Below are 21,329 nucleotides of genomic sequence, written 5' to 3'. Positions count from 1 at the left end.
AGTTGTCCCGAAATGAAGGCTGAAATTCCGCCTCAAAATTCAGCGCAAGGGCCCCAACAAGTCCCGCATCAGGAAGCATCAGGATCCCGAGGAAGAAACCGGCGCCGGACGCGCCAAGCAGGACGACGCGCCCGTCGTGAGCGAGAGCAGCGGCGACGCCTTGCTCTTCGTGCTAATGTAGCCGCCATAGACACCATGTATATGGTGAGAAATGTACAGATGAATATGCTGAGAGGACGTGGACGTGGCCGCGGCTGGATGTGGATTTGCGTGGTATTATTTCCGCCAACCGTTGATTGGTTACTGCTTCCGGTTATAATTTGCTGCTGTTATTGCAACTGATGATGGTGTTGCTGTTGTTGAATCTTCAATTGTAGCTGCTTCGTAGCCATGAGGAGCTGATTCGGTGTGGTGTTTGAAGTAACATTGGCCGCCGTGATGTGAACCTGTTGGAACCATTATAAAACCATTTAATATACAAACACAATACGTCGGTATATATTGGGGAATCATTTAGCAATCGTTAACCTACCGGAAATCGGTGTGCCCGCCCTAGGCCGTTGACTGATGTTCAGTAGCTGTATCTGTTGACCCGGTTGACCAGCATTCACCGTTAGTGGTCCACCGGTTCGTCAAAGCGAAGATGGAATATACGAAAGAGTTTGCCAAGCGCATTCCTTCAAAGGCCAAAAACCTACCAGTAGGTAGAGTGAGTAGACTGGAGCCACTTGTTTGTGGATTCGTCAAAACGACCGTTTGTGTCGTTTGCGAGTTACCAGACAGTATGGTATTATTAGCACCGGCGTTGATGGTGTTCACAGCAGCCTGTGTGGTGTTGGTCACTGGAACGGACACAAGTAGGCTAGTCGTCTGGTTAAGTAGGCTAGTCGACCGGTTGTCGTTCCTGACGGCGTAGACGAAAGAGTCTGAGAAATCGGCTGTGGAAGTCCGGCAATTTGAACCTGTTTGAGGGCGCATAAAGTGAACAATAATAAATCTCACTACCTGCCATCACCTTTACTTTCGTTTTCTACATCAACCAACCTGAACGTTTTGCAGTCCCGGAATGGACGCCATCGCACCGTGAAGACTGGTAAAGTTGAGTCCCTGCAAGTTAACCGTAGTTGGTCCGGTCCGGTCGACGGTCGGGCATCACCCTCGCCCGCGTGATCGGGTGATCGTGCGGATGCCCGCGTTCCCCCAGCACCCGCTCCTGCCGCATCTCCTTTGATCGAGCGATCGATCAAAGCGAGCGGCCCACCGCTCCGGGTACTGGGGCTCACGCAGCTACGGAATTTCCAACAGGCTTGCCCTTCTCGTACAACGTCGAGAGCGCCCTGGAAAACTCATCCTTTTCCTGTAGCCGTAGGTAATGCTTGTAGAAGCATTCCTCGACGGAATCGTGCGTCTTCGACTGTATATTGATACCGGAAAACTTGGTCAGATAGTCGACCACCTGCGTTCCTGCGTCGAGATGTAATCATCTATGAACGGGACAATCTCATGCTCGCCCTGTCCCCGGATGCACGTGATGCCCGGGGTTTCACCGTCAACATCTTTCCATCGGAACGGATTTCACTTTCCCCCGGTTTCAGCGTCACAAACTCGGCATCCATCGCGACCAGATCGCCTGCGCTAAAGATTTCATTCCTTGCCAACGGTTTAAAGCCTTCCGATAACTCATCAGCCTCACGCTGCGACGAAGGTTGCTGTAGCATCGTTATACATACAGATTATTATAAGAGGCAAAGAGATTCAGGTTCCGTAACGACACACCTTTCCGCTAGTATGTCGGATATCTTGATCTTGAGCATCGCCAGTATCCGATTTCACCAAGAAGCGCAGAGGTTTGGTGCTGACTACTGACTGATAACTGACCGACTGTTGATGCTGATGCTGTTGCTGCTGGTCGGCATTATTACGACGAATAATACGCTGTATCTTTTCTGTATGTTGGTTTGGGGTTAGTGCTGGTGCGTAGTGCTGGGTCGCGTAGAAGCTGCCGGCGTACGGGATTCCTTCCCGCACCGCCTCCAGCACGGCTTCATGGACCGATCAATAACCTCCTCCGGCTACTGTGGCTACCACCGAGCATTATCGTAGACGAGGTAGATCGAGAAGATCAGCGCACCGGTCGAAGCGTACACGTTTTGCCACCAAACAGAACAACATCAGAGGCTGCAAGGGAGAGTGGGAGTAACCGAAAACCGTAAGGTAAGGAAGGAAGGCTGCTGCTTACCTCTTGTGAATTAAAGTTGGCCGAATTTAATTCATCGGGGTCTTTCGGCGTACATCACCACACCAGGACGGGCCGGACGGACCCATAGCTGCGTCGGTCGGGTACGGGAACAGCGAAAAACCGCGAAAGCGAAAAAACCGCGAAAGCGAAAAACCGCGTCACACACTTTTCACTGTCAAATCTTGAAGTTTTTTGTTCTACATGCAGTAACCTTGGTTTTTCGCAAACGACATTCCAAGAGTCCCACCATCTTGGAGTGACCTTGGCAACTGCTCGAAATAAAAAGTTTTTGCTGTCATTTTTGGTTTACGCATAGTCTTTTTGTTGATAGTCATTTTGATGCATAGTCAGTTTTGGTTGGTTTGGTATTTTTGCCAACTTGTGGTTAGTAATTAACTTGTTGTTAGTGATTAACTTTTGGCCAGTGATTAACTTGTGGTCAGAGTCAGAGTGAGTTAAGCCCGGCATCCACATTCATGCAGGTCGTCATGCACGGAGCTGGAATCCATGTCGGAGGCGAAATCGGAAAGTGAGTGGCTAGGATCAAGGTACTTTAAAAAGACAGGTAGCTTTATCCAGAACAAATCCTCGATCGTATTTTAGAAAAAACTTCAGAGTTTGACATTCACGGGATGGTGGGATGTTTACTTCGGGAACGCTCTTTTCGGAGCTGTTTTCGCTTTTCTGTGGTATTACAACAGTTCAAATTCACGAAAAGTGGCACGAAAGTTGAAGTTTATGCAAATATTCTCAAAATTCTTCCTAGTGTTTCAATATGGTATCGGTCCGTAGGTCTTGCCACCCGGCCTAGAACAAGAGCTAGCTAGCGTTCCTGGACCGTGCTCACTCGCTGTAAAACATAACTCGGTTGCTCGATTGATCTTAAATAGAGAGATGAATCATTTAAACATCCGAAAAAGAGTGAAATCAGGTACTTTCCTTGATAAAACCACCAAACTTGCCCATATCTTCTTCTTCTTCTTCTTGAAACTCACGTGGTTTTGTTGATAAAAGTGCCCTGCTATGAATGTCAAACAAATTGAAAATGGTGACCTGTCAAAGCGGTTAAGATGCTACCTGTCTTTTTAAAGTACCTTGGCTAGGATCTGGACGGATCCGAGATTTTCGAGCTCGACCGAAAATTTATGCTTGCATGAAGGCGATAGGCCACGCCCCTCGGTTTAATTTGGCAAGCAACACTGCCAAAGTGTTGCCAAACTTCAGCCAGGTCGAAATGAAACACAAACTTACTTTGTCTACTACAAAATTGATTACAAATCCCGGAAAGAGAGTGAAAAATATTTTTAGAAAGAGTTTATTCAACTCTACAAGGAGTGCTGCGAGGTTTAGAAAGTAAAAAGTTTCAGGTGTTGTTTATAACTCTCAAATTGAATGCGCCTTGAAATTGAAGTAGGCTTTGAGCTTGGATTGATCCTAACGTTAGTTGAGCAACCGCGGACGTGGGAGGAGCTCCGTGCATGACGACGTGCATGAATGTGGATGCCAGGCTTTAAAGTTGTGTTGTGATGGAAAAGGACCTGGCTAAAGAAGGAAGGAAGGAGGAGGAATGGCAAAAGGTAATAGAAAAGTTTTTTTGATTAGGGGAATCGGCGTTCGGGGACATGGGGAGGGGCGATCATGCGAAGGATAACGCGATGGCGTTCCACACCATCCTACTTCGCCAGGTACTTATCGTAATAAGCGAATAAGCGGGGCTTGCGCTTGCGCATTGACCGATATCCGACCGATAAGAAAGCTTATTAGACCGTGTCCTGGTCGCTCAGGCGGTCGGGAAGATTGACGTGTCCATGCCGGGCGAGGGCATGATCATCGACTACGTGTATCACTTCAAGCAGTGTTCAACTTCAATTGCCGTTCTCCGAGGGATTAGAATCAAACAGTACACCGTGATTTCTGAAAGTAAAGTGACGATTTATGCAAAGTTTAAGGGTTTATATACCCTTTCGTTTCCTATCATTGATAGGCGCGAGCGAGATGGATGATCTCGCTCCAAGAGTTACATATTTAGAAAATACGTTTCGGATATACCGCATGCCTTAAATGCTACCACATGCAATGATTACAAAATGTATATAAGAAGCCTGTTGGTGATAGCGTGGGAAAGTCACCAACGCGAAGATAGTCCTAGCTGACATAAAACAGACCCCGAAGTGCATCCATGTTTTGAGAAGCGACCAACGCATTGATTTGTCTGTTTAGGATTCCTATCGCTCTATGGCGTTGCCGCCCGCACGGTTACCATACGCGGATACCAGACGCTCCTACACTTGTCGCCTAATCAGTCGGTCGTTAATTTATTTTATTTTTGAAATTACAACTTCGCGTTGGTGTGATACGAAATTTCTAACCGTGAATATGATGCAGTTACCCCGTTCTCGACAAAGAAAGAGTGAGAAATTTAATTCCGCGATTGTGATCGAAAGTGGAAAATTACATCGCGTAGTCATTGGCGAAAAAAACGACTGAGAGGCGCATTGCAAACTCGTGTAGTGCTTGTGCAATGGTAAGTATTGCTGTGTTTTGAAGTAGATTTATGGGCCCTATTCCGAGAGTCTGTCTTGCAAACGAGACTGCTGTACTACTGCTGAAAAAAACTTAGCAGTCTTGTTGAGCTCTTATGAATGAATTTGTGATATTTTACAGCCGGATTTCAAAACAAATACTAATACTAACAAATTATTCACCAACACCACCAAAACCCAACATCTTTCGGTCCAATGGCAACGAGTCTTTCAGTCTCGTTTTCAAGACTCAGAGTCTGGTAGGTTTTAGCAACAGACTCTGAGTCTTGAAAACGAGACTGAAAATTGTATTTTTTTTCGTTTTGGTCGTAGTTGCCATTGGAGCGAAAGATGTTGGTTTTTAGTGGTGTTGGTGAATAATTTGTTAGTATTAGTATTTGTTTTGAAATCCGGCTGTAAAAAATCACAAATTCATTCATAAGAGCTAAACAAGACTGCTAAATTTTTTCAGCAGTAGTACAGCAGTCTCGTTTGCAAGACAGACACTCGGAATAGGGCCCTATGTTTCGAAAATTTATCTGATCTCTGATCATTTAGATGCTGCCACACGGAGCGAAAATTTGCGAGCAAATTTGCACATTAATGCCAAAATGTTTTCGCTTCGTGTGGCAGGCGTAAAACCCCGAAAATTTATGCCGAAATGTCAAACGTATTGTTTTCATCTGTGTTTTGGCCGCTGAAGTTGATTTCCGAATAAATTTTGCAGTTTTTAACGATTTTGTTGCTGTTGCTGTTATATTTATATTAAAAATGCAAAAACAATACGAAAAGAACCTACATTTTCGTAAATAAAGCGTTCGATAGCGTCAAGGGTTCAGCGAAAAAGTCCGCGGACGTATAAAAGTTTGACAGCGTGTAAGGGTTAAGCGAAACCGTTTTGGTATTAATTTTTTCGTTTGCGCTAGAGTTTTCGCCCCGTGTGGCCACGGCTTTTCAGGTTAAAAGCTACCGGGTGTATGATCGTGTAAAGACGACAGAGATTGTTTGATATCAATCCTACACACAAGCAGTTGCGCCGAGGACCAGGGAGGAGTCAAGATTTCCTGCATCACATCAAGAAGCAGAAAGTGAAAAGAACAGAAGCAGATAGTTGTGTACAGCGAAAACAGTATATTGTACGTGACCCATTGCTGCCGTAGAACTTTCGAAGCCAAAGCCAAAGCGGTGAATCGGCTGTGCTGAAGCACATCGATATAAACAATATCACATGGATATAAAAAAATGTGCAAAATAATAATATGAAATTCAATATTCAAAAATGTGCTCCAAAAGTACAAAACCCATGCAGTTTTGTTTCATTATTAAACTTATTATTTATTATTAAATATTTTCATAAAATGTGAAAACGATCGAAGCAGGCTATAAAATCTAAAAATAGAATAAAAACACTTCAAACCGGTTTTAAAATAGTGCCCAAATAGTTTCCGCCGGTCGCAAATTGTCTTTTTGAAATTTGGCCAATCTTTGGGGTTTCCGCCAAATTTCACCAACAACCAACCAACCAAAACCAACAAAAACGTTAGAAGACATCGAATTGCATGCCGTATTGCGCGAATCGGTTATTAGCTATACAAGCAACACTTAATCGATTTCGGACCGTGAAATCCGCATAAATCGACTGGAATATCGAAATCGATAATATAGATCGATTGTTTTTTTCGATAAAAATGCTCCGCCACACCGTGGAAGAAGACCAAGGCCAAGAAGACTATACGAGACCTCAATTGCGAGCATTTATCGCTTGCGGCTAACTCACCAGACTTGGCTCTATCGAATCAACGTTCATTTGCCCAAAAGATAGTTAAAATGTATAGCTAACTACTGCCATTTGTTTGAAGAATAAGAGTTGCTCCATTTTGGCAGAATAAAAGTTTTTTTTCTGACAAAAAAGGCGGTTCCATATGCATACACCTGGTATGATGGAAAGTTTAAGATGTGTGATTATGTATCTGTGTTTACAGGCAGCGGCCCCGCGTGTACGCTCCGCCCCATAAATTGCCCTGGCTCTTGGGTTAGTTTCGGGTAGCGGACCCTTTTGGCCACCGCGGTCTCCCTTGTCACAGCTTTCTTGGCATTCCGGTGAACAGCCTTACCGGTTTTTTGCTTCATCTGTTGGTTCATCCTATTGGTGTGGTTCATCCTTAGCGTGGTCGAGTATTTCATTTCATTTCATTTCATATATTTCAATATTGTTCGCCGCTGGCTTGACAATAACTGCTTACATTCTAGAGTCTTAATGGCTAGGGGGACAGGAGGCACGGAGGCGAGAGCGGAAGACGGAGATGGGGAGATGGAAGTCAAACAGGGATCCGACGGAGTTAAACGAGACAATCGCCCGCAGGAAAGGATCCACGGCACCAAATCGCGATCGGCGGGGAGGAATGAGGAATGGTGGTCTGTCGCGAAGGCGACGTGAGGGGACATAGAACGGGAGGGCAGAGAGGAGGGAGGGAGCATCGGTATTATGGAGCAGGAGGTTGGCGATAAAGAGGGAAGAGTGTGTCGCAATGATCGATCCGGATTCGTCATTGATATATATATATATATATATAGATATCTACTTGAAAATTTCAGTAGATATTATTTTATCTATTCCATCATTTGGTCGTATTCGATTTATCAATAAACCAAATCAATAGTTAGGTCTGTTAGTGATGTTGGAAATAGAGATGCGACGTGATTGTAAATATGAACTGGAAACTTGAAATGATGCTTGAGTTTTAAGGCTTTGCCTTTCGGGCTAAATGATGTCATTTGGGACCACGAATTATATTTTCCCAAGAATTTTTTTATAAAATACTTTGACTTTAGTGTTCGGTTTGCACATACCTCGTTAAGTTCGAATGGTGGTATGGGTCAACGACATTACAATACGACACATTTGATCCATTTTTCCGGTATTCAGCTTACGATGATTTACATAGTCACATGGTAGATCATAACTAAAAGCATCGCACTTCAAATTTACTCAAACGTCGATCGATCAGATCGAGGGTCTTTCTTTTCTCTCGGACGATCTCGGTGGACATTCCAATCGCAAACCGTTGCTGATAGATAGGATTTGTTGGTATTGTTTTCTATTACTACTCGGTTACTGCTGCTTTTTATGTTTCTGCATGCAATTCCGATCGTATAAGGGACATCCGGACAGACATGATTCATTTTTATATATATGTAGATTTAACAATTAAATAACATTAATAATAATAATATAATAATAATTAAAATGAAATAATATTCTTTCCACAGCTTGATTATACCTTCATTAAGCAAGTAGGTATTGAGCCGGACGGCACTTTAAGCAGGCCATTGGTAATCATCGAAGCTATGGACTCCGTCAACGGTGACCCATTTACTTCTGCCAGTCCGGCAGAGGTAGATGGGCCCATTGACGTACCATCTTCATCTACCGCAACAGAGATCCACGATGTGCTTCCTCCCTCAAAAGAGGCAGAGGTAACCATCGAAGCTATGGACTCCGTCAACGGTGACCCATTTACTTCTGCCAGTCCGGCAGAGGTAGATGAGCCCATTGACGTAGGGCCTGCTACAGGCTCCGTCGTCTTCGACGATGTACCATCTTCATCTACCGCAACAGAGGTCCACGATGTGCTTCCTCCCTCAAAAGAGGCAGAGGTAACCATCGAAGCTATGGACTCCGTCAACGGTGACCCATTTACTTCTGCCAGTCCGGCAGAGGTAGATGAGCCCATTGACGTAGGGCCTGCTACAGGCTCCGTCGTCTTCGACGATGTACCAACAGAGATCCACGATGTGTGGGTTACTTATACCTACGATGTCTTATTTACTTCTTCCGGTAGTCCGGAAGAGTTCCCAGAGCAGATCGAAGCTGAGCCATCACCATATACCGCTCCGATCTCCGAGATGGCTCCGATCTCCAAAGCTGCACAGTTCCCATGTTCATTGTGCAGTAAAATTTATAAGACGCAAAGTGCCATGTGTAAGCACAGGCGATTGGCACATAACATCTCAAAGGGAACGAAGGCTCGATCGCCTAGCTCTTCTGGGCGATAAGAAATGCCAAGCCACAGAAAACGCAAGCTCCACAGAAAAGCAAGAAAAGCAGTACAGTCCGTGCCGTCCGTGCCTCCCGTGCCGTCCGCGCCGTCCGTGCCGTCCGCGCCTGAGAGGACAACAGCGAATGCCATCCAAGATGAGCCAGCGGTTCGACGAATAGTTGTTTGCGGGTTTCTTCATACACAACAACATAAGCCCTCAACAACATAACACCCAGGCAAGCGCAGCCGAAAGCCGTATTTGGAGGAGACCAGCAGCAGCAAGTGTGTCGATGTAAGAGATAGAACTGCATAGCTCGCCTTGTGGTGACCTATTTTGTTAATTCATTTTCGGTTGCAGGTTTTAGCATCAAGGAGACGGGAAGGAAATGGATTCTACGCCGTGGAAATGGGAAACAAGCCGTACCGACGACGGCGACCGGATGGTATGAAGGGAGCCCAGCTGAAGGGAGCAAAAAAGCAGCAGCACATAGCAGCGTCGTCGATACGAAACACGTTGGTTCTGCTTGCCCTTGCTACGACAATTGCTGTTTCCGTCCCCTACCTGCTCGGTAATTCGTATGTTCGATTATCTTTTGCAGCAACGACGATGCACGTTTGGCCGCACTCGGAAGCCCTGGCCCTGGCATTCGGATTGTTGGTGTCCGCGTTATCTATCTGGACAGCAGGCGGCGTTATTCCCTCCGACATCGTTTTCTGCTTCCAAAAATCGGTATGTATGATGAGACGCCAGACGCAAGATTGCAACAGAGTTTGCTGATACACAGATCGAATCGCAGCAACCACCGTTTGTACCAACTTTCCACTTTCGTCGATTCTGCTGCCACATCTAGTAACCTGTGATCGGTGGTTAAGAGATTGGCCTGGATAGGATTGGATGAATTCATACGAACACCGGAGACTGAAGCCAATCGATCCGCAGATTCTGTCCACGATGAAGATGCAAGGCCCGTACCCTCGTCTTCGCAATCAGATACCGTACCTAATGGAGGGTGGAACTGGTGCTGGCAGTTTGGGCACGTCGCATCTCGCATCTTCGGCTAAAGGCGGCGGTGTCGGCGGTGCATCGGGTGGTGGACCTTGTAGCGGTACCAGTGATCAGCAGGGTAAGGTAGAGGTCAAGTACAGTAAGCTCGGTAGCCAGGATTTCGACTTCGAGCAGTACAACCAGACGGAACTCCCGAATGCTTACTGTAACGCGATGCTGCAGGTGCTGTACTTCATCATGAAGCTTCGCAAAGCGATCCTATCGCACTCGAAGGACAAGGAAGGAGTGGAGGAAGCAACAGCATCCAGCTGGATCACCAGGAGACCAATCCGGAACCGGGGGAATTGCCGTTTCGTTCAACGGATCCAGCACAAGTACCAAGATGTGTCGTTACGGGACGAACTGCTCACGAGTCGATTGTCACTTTGCACATCCACGGTAAGGTCCACGGTCGGTATTTATTCATGGGCCTCTCTGATTGTTCGATCTCGATTGCAGCAAATCTTCAACCTGCGTCATATCAGCAGCCCCGGCCGGAGGGGCGGCAGCCACGCATCGTCATCAATCTGTTCCGACGGTGAAACCGAGCCACATGAGCGTAGTCCGCATCACGTGCATCCGGGGACAGGGCGAGGATGAGGTTGTCCCGTTCATGGATGATTACAACTCGACGCAGGAACGCAGGTGGTCGACTATCTGACCAAGTTTTCCGGCATCAATATACAGTCGGAGACGCACGATTCCGTCGAGGACGCTGCAGCTGTACAAGCATTATCTACGGCTACAGGAAAAGGATGAGTTTTCCCGGGCGCTCTCGACGTTGTACGAGAAGGGCAATCCTGTCGGAAATTCCGTAGCTGCGTGAGCCCCAGTACCCGGAGCGGTGGGCCGCTCGCTTTGATCGATCGCTCGATCAAAGGAGATGCGGCAGGAGCAGACATCCGCACGATCACCAGATCACGCGGGCGGGGGTGATGCTCGACCGTCGACCGGACCGTACCAACTACGATTAACTTGCAGGTACTCAACTTTACCAGTCTTCACGGTGCGATGGCGTCAATTCCGGGACTGCAAAACGTTCAGGTTGGTTGATGTGGAAAAAAGGGTGATGGCAGGGAGAGAGATTTATTATTGTTCACTTTATACACCCTCAAACAGGTTCAAATTGCCGGACTTCCATAGCCGATTTCTCTGGCCGTCTTCGTCTACGTCGTCAGGAACGACAACGGGTGTGTTAAATAACTCTGCGAACAACAGCGCAGGCCAGACGACTAGCCTACTTGTGTCCGTTCCCGTGACCAACAAAAACGCTTTCATATATTCCATTTTCGTTTTGACGAACCGGTGAATGCTGGTCAACCGATTCAACAGATACAGCGTCTCTTCACACAACCTCATCGGTTACTGGAAAACTCAGTGTCCCACGGTGGAACCGTCGTACGATTCGTTCTCGCTACACTGTGCCCGACTTTGTCTGGAAGAGGGTGAGAAGGACAGTATCGTGATTGGATGCCACTCGGGACAGTTGTGCATCTATCAGCCCTCAGGGCGGGCGATGCCTTCGAGAATCAGTTTCATGACGTAGGTAGCGTAGAATAGTGGACCACGGTCGACCGTAATGTAGCTAATGATTGATAACCTTTTTTCCAGCAAGCAGAGCAAGCAGAAACGATCCCCGGCAGCAGCTGGCCGTACTGTATCCGATGCGATTGTGCATCTTTCAGATCGTCAGCGTTGAAGGAATCGCTGAGCATGGATCGCTGAACACGAAGCTGGTACGATCATGCGCTCGTCAAACCTGCCTTCTCCTTCTGCCAAGGCCCTTTCGGGGGCATCAAGGGGCGCGAATTCCTGTGCGTGCAGCATCTGGACAGTTCGCTGCGGTTCTTCGAGCAGGATGGTATAAGCTACGAACGGACGCTGGCCACGGATCGCCATCTACCATCACCAGTGAGGTGTGTAGTGCGGACCGACCGTCGAGGCGCAGGAGGCGTTGCGACGTCACGATCCAATCTGGTCACTGTCCGTCGGTGAGTACGCACTCGATCTTAGCGTCCATCAGATCTCCAGGTAAACGTCCTCCCTCGAGGTGCGATTACTTATTTGACCGAGAAGCCTGAATGTCTGCTCTTTCGCTTCCAGCACGGAATCCGTCATCGTGGTGCTTGGAGAGAACAACCTGGTGCTTGGAGAGCGTGTCCGACACCCACCGACTACTCACCGATCTGTTTCCACGCGTGCGTCGTCGGCTGGTACTGGCTGGGTATTGTGTTTACTAGCGAAGATCCTCCCCACCTCTGAGAGTCCCTTGTTGATCATTTTTTTCCTCCACAGAACCCGGTGCTCGGTTACTGTTGGGCGTCGTATCGGAGAGCGGTTCGCTGTTGGTCTACGAAAACGATCAAATCCTTTGGTCGGCCCAACTCCCGGACATCCCAGTAGCGCTCAGTCGTGCCGTCGTTAGCGGTCAAACGGGATCACTTACGATCGGTTATCTCGGATCTGAGCCGGAGCTATTCAAGGTGCCAGCCCTGTTCGGAACGGAACTGTTCGAGATTTGGCTGTATCCGTACGAGGCGGCCACGCCTGCCTCGCTAGCCGTAACCGTATCCTGTTCCTACACCAACAAGCTAAGCATTACACGAGTCCTGCAACGCATCGAAGGAAGCCAAGCATAAGATCACTCTAACAGCCTCGAGCAATGCTGTGGCGGCCGTGGGAGGTACCGGATTGAGTGCTCTGTTTCCGGAGTTTTTTACTTCGGAAGGTAGCCAGACGGCCTTGGGATTACAATCGCTGGTCGATGGACGTCGCGGCCAAAAACACGAACCGTTTCCGGATACAATCCGATGAGTTAACCCTCCTACCGCTCGTGTTCGAGTGTCTGCTAAAACGGTTCAATCCGGAGCCAGCCAAAACGCCGAAAGGTCGACCAGGGATCACTGTTAACAACGTACCACCGGTGAGCGAACTGGCGAACCATTTTCGTATTCATCATGATCTGAGGAGAGAATTGAAACATCTTGAGGTAAGTGGAGAGCCACGCAGCGATGGCAACAGGCGAACAGGCACGATTGTAACTAAAGGCTTCGAATTTTGCAGACTGAACTGGAGATTGCCACCAGCCAGATGCGATTGTTTGAGCGACGATTTGTCGTCACTCGGCACTCGGAACATCGGGTGGCGTAAATTATCTGGACCCTTGATAGTACGGAACAGAGCTACGAACAGATGATGTTACCGGTACCGGTTACTGGACCCCCAGGATGAAACGGAACCGGAACCCTGAATGATAGCCTGAATGCTAGCGCAACCACAGGCCACTCGTCGTAGCGGTTTCTAATATATAATGTAATTATATATGTAATTATGTATTATTGTATTTTTTTCTAATATAACTTAAACTTAAACTCAATATAACTTATATTCAATATAACTTAAACTTATAACTTAAATAACAATAAAAATTTTTGACTAGCCTAACTAGCCAACCATGGTTTTGAGCGTGTTTTTGAATTTAATGAATTAATTTAAGGAAACCAAAAAGTCTAGTCAGATTCCCCTTTATTTAATTAATTATACAATCAATAATAAATATTAATAATAATAGAAACATAATGAATTGGTTAGACTTTTCAAAACAGCTCTGGACGTTATGCCAACAACCGTCATCTATTGGCATACGAGCTGACAAAAGACCTGCTGGACAGCATGAAAGGCCCAATCACAGAGGTTGCCGTTTCGTTTGTAGACGAAGTATGTGGTAAGCAAGGAGAGGATGAGTATCATTTTAATATCAAACTGATTAATCCGTTGACAGTTGAGCAAAACAGTTAGTAGTTACAGTTAGCAACTGTTGATGTTATTGTTTTTATTTTCATTTTTAAGTTAACTCTCTTACACACTAACTCTGACACTCTGCACACTGACTCTACTATATCTATCTATCTAATACTATCTTATACTGACTATCACACTCTGCCTCACTCCTAACCAACTGTTATGGCGTGCCCGGGCACGAATAACAGCCACTCACTTTGTGTTGACAACCTCTTGAATCTGTTGTCGGCTGCTACTGGCGAACTGGTATGGTGAAATGGGACGACGAACGACCGACCCAGGGACTGGTGACTCACAAAAACGAATCGGATCCCGAGATGCTGTTCATGTCGAGATCGTATGCTGGGAGCGATTACTCGGCTACAGGATGTTGGATAACATTAGTTTTAGTACATGTTAACATGCTGAGCGAATGCAGGTTCCGTGGACTGTTTGGATCCTTTGGTGAGAGCACCGCTATCCGATGCTAATCGTTTTATTTTTTTTATTATTTTTTTTATCACCAACACCATCACTACTACTCGTATTAGCATACGGAGTATCTGGATCTCCCGATCCACCATCGGTGGCGAGTTGGAATGGTAGCCATCGTTTCATCGTCGCCTTCAATGCCATTAGGCCATTACACCTAGCACCTCGGCTAATGTGGTGCAGGATTAGCAGGATGTTAATTTACTTTTCGTCTCGCCACGGGTGTTCTCCTTCGAAACGCCATGACCGACCGACCGACCGCACAGGTTTGGCCAGCAAACTATGGCAGCTACTTTTCTACCCAACTAGCACCGTGGGTGTGGGGTAATGAGCTGATTTGCAGACCGATCACCAGACCGATCGTTGACCGTAAGAAGTGTGGGGCTTTATCATAGCGTCAGAGTTTTCTCGGATTTCGAATTCCCCGAGCCAGACCAGAGCCAGATGATTCTGCTTTGGCCAGTAAGCATGATTGATGCCATTTGCCCCAATCCAGAATGAGACGAATGAAGTCTTACGAATCCACAGGTCGCAACTGAAATGCAAATAAGCCGTCTCGTGCCGGTGCCACGCTGGTTTGTGAAAAGAGGAAACCTTTTGCCAGCATCTTGATGATAAACGTGGTTTTATGAAGATCTCTTAGCAAGAGACTAACAGTTTGAGTTGAAACAGCTCGTCGATTACGGGGTTTAATCTAATGAAAAATGTACCGCATCAAACAAACAGAAAATGGAACCACCTGGCTTAGGATGGCCAGGACAGCGCTCCACGACTACGACATTGATTGCCTTACATCGAACATGCTATCGATAGTATTAAATAACCGCGCGCAACTGGTGATAGGCATCGTAGCGATTGCGCTTGTGATGTGACCTTGAATCCTTCAGCCGATTGGGAGTAATATGTGCTCGTCCGCGGTCCAGTCCACCTCCTCCGCAGACTCCTCGACTACTTCCGAACGAGCCTCGATCACAGCAACCACCGCTGTCTGCCCCTGTTACGGTTGCCGCCTCTACCGTAAACACCACCGAGACTGCCACTATCACCCTTCGGAGTCTTACAGCGATTACACTTATTACGCCAGGCGTTCCTGTTATTTCAATGACCACAGTTCCAATCACCTTCGCGATCGCGGACCACCTCCGGTGCATGCAAATTCACTGCAGCCTAGTATCGTCATACGTGACCATTCATGTTCTCCTTGTCTTTGTCCATCCAGACTTTTGGCTTCTGGGTGCGCTTATCTTGTTTGATCACGCCAACCGAACCGGACCTCTCGACGACTTCCTCTTTTGTCGTTTACGGTGTCCTTGGATGAAGATGATGTCCTCCTGAGCGATCATTTAATCGTCACTACGAGCAACTGCACTAAACACTGTTATCCAACGAACTGCACTACTGTTTAGTGCAACTGTACTAAACACTGTTATCGAAACTTAACTATATAAACGAATTAAACTATTAGATACTCACGGTTCTCGAATGATGGGCCGTGTTCTTTTTTCCATATTCCTTTTTTCGTACTAAGTCGCACTAGTAATCAATTGCAACCTGCAAATATGTTACAAAAAAAATTGGTATTAATACCGTGATCTCTCAAATCATAGAGTGATCTATCAAATTGAACCAAATTCACTTACCCAGGACGTTGCTGTTGAAAATTGTTTGGATTATTTTGGATGCAAAATCCAACCTCACTTCCACTTAAGAATCTTTCTTCGCACAAACGGGTGTTTCTTCGCACAAAACAAAGCTGTGCGTGACGTGCGTGATTTTACGTGAACATAACCTGAAACGATCGATCGAATCGATTAATCGTTTTCGCTGAATCGTTTCATCGATTAATACAAAAAAATTGATTAAAAGCATCCGCATGCATTTTTTTATCGATATCATCGATAAATATTATTGATTTGAAAAAAATGGAATTTATTGTAAGATGAATGGTTTTTTGTTATAATTTTGGTGGTGGTACGGCGAACCATCCATATCATGTAATTTAATCGTCTTCTCCCGTGCGATGTTTTTTGCATTTCGGTAAAAGGCCGAAATACGCCCCCCCCTCACCCCCCACCTTGTGTCACAAAAAATCGCTGTTTAACCGTAAAATGTAACTTTTACACCCCCTAACCTCCTAACACTGTTCCACATATTTTTATGACGGTTAGTTTATCTAAAAAGTGGTAATTTATGAAATATCTTGAAACCGAAAATATTCGGTCACTCAGAAACTCACTGTGACTCACTCACTTAATTTTACTTATAGTTTAAAAAGTGCCCCCTTTCCTAATTTTGGAATCTTTTGGCCATAAAACGTGCTGCCAATTTTTTTGGGTTTTTAAACAATTTTTTTCGTCAATCAATTCGTCGATCCGACAAATCGTTCGATCGACTGTCAAAGTTTAGCAACACCGTTTTTCCGGAAATCCACCGCCCACCCCCTCGTCACATTTTATTTCATTTCGACGGCGTGGTTCGGCGTGGTTTGTGCTTTTTTACCAATTGGTTTTTTCCTGTGTAAAAATGGACATTGATGAACATTGTGAAAAGATAGTAAGTTTGTGAAAACAGTTTTTGAAGAAAACTTTTTGTTTTACACTTTTTTTCCCCCACGCAGGATGTGCTTATGGAGCATGTGCTCCTGGAGGAGCCACCGCCACCGGAGAACAAGGAGGAAGCCTTAACACCGCCACTGCTGGTTGACCGCCACGCCACCGCCACCGCCGCCGCCACCGCCACCTCGGGAACACCGCCCCTTGATCAGGCAGGCCCCGTGCCCCCGACACCACCACCACCAGCTCCACCAGGATCCGCCACCACCAGACGGCGCCGGACGCGCAGAGCGGGGCGGCGCGCCCGCCGTGAGCGCGAGGCAAGGCGTCGCCTTGCTCTGCGCGCCCACTTAACGACACTGGATATGGCGCGGTCTCATGACCATCTAATGGTCATGATCGGGGAAGCGCAGCGCTACGGGATGGGTGAGTTCCACGGACGTGGCCGCGGCCGCGTTTAAGTTGCTGAACGTCACTGCTGGTACAGAATAAAATATTGTTAAAAATGGAAAAGAGCGAAAATTTCCACAATAAAAATGGAAAAGAGCGAAAATTTTCCCGCCGTGAGCGCGAGGCGAGGCGTCGCCTTGCTCTGCGCGCCCACTTAACGACACTGGATATGGCGCGGTCTCATGACCATCTAATGGTCATGATCGGGGAAGCGCAGCGCTACGGGATGGGTGAGTTCCACGGACGTGGCCGCGGCCGCGTTTAAGTTGCTGAACGTCACTGCTGGTACAGAATAAATATTGTTAAAAATGGAAAAGAGCGAAAATTTCCACAATAAAAATGGAAAAGAGCGAAAATTTTCCCGCCGTGAGCGGGAGGCCAGGCACCGCCTTGCTCTGCGCGCTCACATGACCACCCTAGACATGGCGCGATCACATGACCACCTAGTGGCCATGATCGGAAATGCTCAACGATACGCGATGCGTGGGTTCCGCGGACGTGGCCGCGGCCGCGTTTAAGTTGCTGAACGTCACTGCTGGTACAGAATAAAATATTGTTAAAAATGGAAAAGAGCGAAAATTTCCACAATAAAAATGGAAAAGAGCGAAAATTTTCCCGCCGTGAGCGCGAGGCGAGCCGTCGCCTTGCTCTGCGCGCCCACTTAACGACACTGGATATGGCGCGGTCTCATGACCATCTAATGGTCATGATCGGGGAAGCGCAGCGCTACGGGATGGGTGAGTTCCACGGACGTGGCCGCGGCCGCGTTTAAGTTGCTGAACGTCACTGCTGGTACAGAATAAAATATTGTTAAAAATGGAACAGAGCGAAAATTTCCACAGCGAAACACGCCCTTCCTTCCGTCTCACCTTAAATTAGAGCGTATTACTTTTAAATTTTCATGCTAGAACTACTTCCTCGATGATGGGCTTATCGACAAAAGTAAAAATGGAAGAATTGGACATTGAACAATTGTGCGAACAAATGGTAAGCTTGTGAAAACAGTTTTTGAAGAAAACTTGTTTTACACTTTTTTCCCCCACGCAGGGCGATTTAAAGTCCGATCAGGACCAAGAAGGACTTCTGGAGGAAGACATGCTTCTTGAGGTGGACCCCGAGTTGTCCCGAAATGAAGGCTGAAATTCCGCCTCAAAATTCAGCGCAAGCGCCCCAACAAGTCCCGCATCAGGAAGCATCAGGATCCCGAGGAAGAAACCGGCGCCGGACGCGCCGAGCAGGACGGCGCGCCCGTCGTGAGCGAGAGCAGCGGCGACGCCTTGCTCTTCGTGCTAATGTAGCCGCCATAGATGACCATGTATATGGTGAGAAATGTACAGATGAATATGCAGAGAGGACGTGGATGTGGCCGCGGCTGGATGTGGATTTGCGTGGTATTATTTCCGCCAACCGTTGATTGGTTACTGCTTCCGGTTATAATTTGCTGCTGTTATTGCAACTGATGATGGTGTTGCTGTTGTTGAATCTTCAATTGTAGCTGCTTCGTAGCCATGAGGAGCTGATTCGGTGTGGTGTTTGAAGTAACATTGGCCGCCGTGATGTGAACCTGTTGGAACCATTATAAAACCATGTAATATACAAACACAATACGTCGGTATATATTGGGGAATCATTTAGCAATCGTTAACCTACCGGAAATCGGTGTGCCCGCCCTAGGCCGTTGACTGATGTTCAGTAGCTGTATCTGTTGACCCGGTTGACCAGCATTCACCGTTAGTGGTCCACCGGTTCGTCAAAGCGAAGATGGAATATACGAAAGAGTTTGCCAAGCGCATTCCTTCAAAGGCCAAAAACCTACCAGTAGGTAGAGTGAGTAGACTGGAGCCACTTGTTTGTGGATTCGTCAAAACGACCGTTTGTGTCGTTTGCGAGTTACCAGACAGTATGGTATTATTAGCACCGGCGTTGATGGTGTTCACAGCAGCCTGTGTGGTGTTGGTCACTGGAACGGACACAAGTAGGCTAGTCGTCTGGTTAAGTAGGCTAGTCGACCGGTTGTCGTTCCTGACGGCGTAGACGAAAGAGTCTGAGAAATCGGCTGTGGAAGTCCGGCAATTTGAACCTGTTTGAGGGCGCATAAAGTGAACAATAATAAATCTCACTACCTGCCATCACCTTTACTTTCGTTTTCTACATCAACCAACCTGAACGTTTTGCAGTCCCGGAATGGACGCCATCGCACCGTGAAGACTGGTAAAGTTGAGTCCCTGCAAGTTAACCGTAGTTGGTCCGGTCCGGTCGACGGTCGGGCATCACCCTCGCCCGCGTGATCGGGTGATCGTGCGGATGCCCGCGTTCCCCCGGCACCCGCTCCTGCCGCATCTCCTTTGATCGAGCGATCGATCAAAGCGAGCGGCCCACCGCTCCGGGTACTGGGGCTCACGCAGCTACGGAATTTCCAACAGGCTTGCCCTTCTCGTACAACGTCGAGAGCGCCCTGGAAAACTCATCCTTTTCCTGTAGCCGTAGGTAATGCTTGTAGAAGCATTCCTCGACGGAATCGTGCGTCTTCGACTGTATATTGATACCGGAAAACTTGGTCAGATAGTCGACCACCTGCGTTCCTGCGTCGAGATGTAATCATCTATGAACGGGACAATCTCATGCTCGCCCTGTCCCCGGATGCACGTGATGCCCGGGGTTTCACCGTCAACATCTTTCCATCGGAACGGATTTCACTTTCCCCCGGTTTCAGCGTCACAAACTCGGCATCCATCGCGACCAGATCGCCTGCGCTAAAGATTTCATTCCTTGCCAACGGTTTAAAGCCTTCCGATAACTCATCAGCCTCACGCTGCGACGAAGGTTGCTGTAGCATCGTTATACATACAGATTATTATAAGAGGCAAAGAGATTCAGGTTCCGTAACGACACACCTTTCCGCTAGTATGTCGGATATCTTGATCTTGAGCATCGCCAGTATCCGATTTCACCAAGAAGCGCAGAGGTTTGGTGCTGACTACTGACTGATAACTGACCGACTGTTGATGCTGATGCTGTTGCTGCTGGTCGGCATTATTACGACGAATAATACGCTGTATCTTTTCTGTATGTTGGTTTGGGGTTAGTGCTGGTGCGTAGTGCTGGGTCGCGTAGAAGCTGCCGGCGTACGGGATTCCTTCCCGCACCGCCTCCAGCACGGCTTCATGGACCGATCAATAACCTCCTCCGGCTACTGTGGCTACCACCGAGCATTATCGTAGACGAGGTAGATCGAGAAGATCAGCGCACCGGTCGAAGCGTACACGTTTTGCCACCAAACAGAACAACATCAGAGGCTGCAAGGGAGAGTGGGAGTAACCGAAAACCGTAAAGTAAGGAAGGAAGGCTGCTGCTTACCTCTTGTGAATTAAAGTTGGCCGAATTTAATTCATCGGGGTCTTTCGGCGTACATCACCACACCAGGACGGGCCGGACGGACCCATAGCTGCGTCGGTCGGGTACGGGAACAGCGGAAACCGCGAAAGCGAAAAAACCGCGAAAGCGAAAAACCGCGTCACACACTTTTCACTGTCAAATCTTGAAGTTTTTTGTTCTACATGCAGTAACCTTGGTTTTTCGCAAACGACATTCCAAGAGTCCCACCATCTTGGAGTGACCTTGGCAACTGCTCGAAATAAAAAGTTTTTGCTGTCATTTTTGGTTTACGCATAGTCTTTTTGTTGATAGTCATTTTGATGCATAGTCAGTTTTGGTTGGTTTGGTATTTTTGCCAACTTGTGGTTAGTAATTAACTTGTTGTTAGTGATTAACTTTTGGCCAGTGATTAACTTGTGGTCAGAGTCAGAGTGAGTTAAGCCCGGCATCCACATTCATGCAGGTCGTCATGCACGGAGCTGGAATCCATGTCGGAGGCGAAATCGGAAAGTGAGTGGCTAGGATCTGGACGGATCCGAGATTTTCGAGCTCGACCGGAAATTTATGCTTGCATGAAGGCGATAGGCCACGCCCCTCGGTTTAATTTGGCAAGCAACACTGCCAAAGTGTTGCCAAACTTCAGCCAGGTCGAAATGAAACACAAACTTACTTTGTCTACTACAAAATTGATTACAAATCCCGGAAAGAGAGTGAAAAATATTTTTAGAAAGAGTTTATTCAACTCTACAAGGAGTGCTGCGAGGTTTAGAAAGTAAAAAGTTTCAGGTGTTGTTTATAACTCTCAAATTGAATGCGCCTTGAAATTGAAGTAGG

At 47.2% G+C, this 21,329-nt stretch overlaps 2 long non-coding RNA genes and 1 pseudogene across 2 annotated transcripts; 1 reads left to right on the top strand and 2 right to left on the bottom strand.

The window, feature by feature from the left end:
- Window positions 1-11,155: 11,155 nt before the first annotated feature.
- Window positions 11,156-13,122, top strand: LOC125955472 (protein PTHB1-like; annotated as a pseudogene).
- Window positions 13,123-18,482: 5,360 nt separating this feature from the next.
- Window positions 18,483-19,415, bottom strand: LOC125955767 (uncharacterized). The gene is made up of 3 exons (XR_007469106.1): window positions 19,283-19,415; window positions 18,771-19,200; window positions 18,483-18,684 (listed from the first exon to the last, which is right to left on the bottom strand). It is a non-coding gene; the product is annotated as an uncharacterized LOC125955767 (long non-coding RNA).
- A 104-nt stretch (window positions 19,416-19,519) lies between these two features.
- On the bottom strand, window positions 19,520-20,592 carry LOC125955769 (uncharacterized). Its single transcript, XR_007469108.1, has 3 exons — window positions 20,478-20,592; window positions 20,015-20,416; window positions 19,520-19,947 (listed from the first exon to the last, which is right to left on the bottom strand). It is a non-coding gene; the product is annotated as an uncharacterized LOC125955769 (long non-coding RNA).
- Between the last annotated feature and the right edge of the window lie 737 nt (window positions 20,593-21,329).

The sequence above is a fragment of the Anopheles darlingi genome, chromosome 3 (genome assembly GCF_943734745.1).
Source record: "Anopheles darlingi chromosome 3, idAnoDarlMG_H_01, whole genome shotgun sequence".
In the NCBI taxonomy this organism is placed as follows: domain Eukaryota; kingdom Metazoa; phylum Arthropoda; class Insecta; order Diptera; family Culicidae; genus Anopheles; species Anopheles darlingi.
The sequence above is the reverse complement of the archived record's forward strand: the minus strand, read 5'-3'. Positions and strand labels throughout refer to the sequence as shown.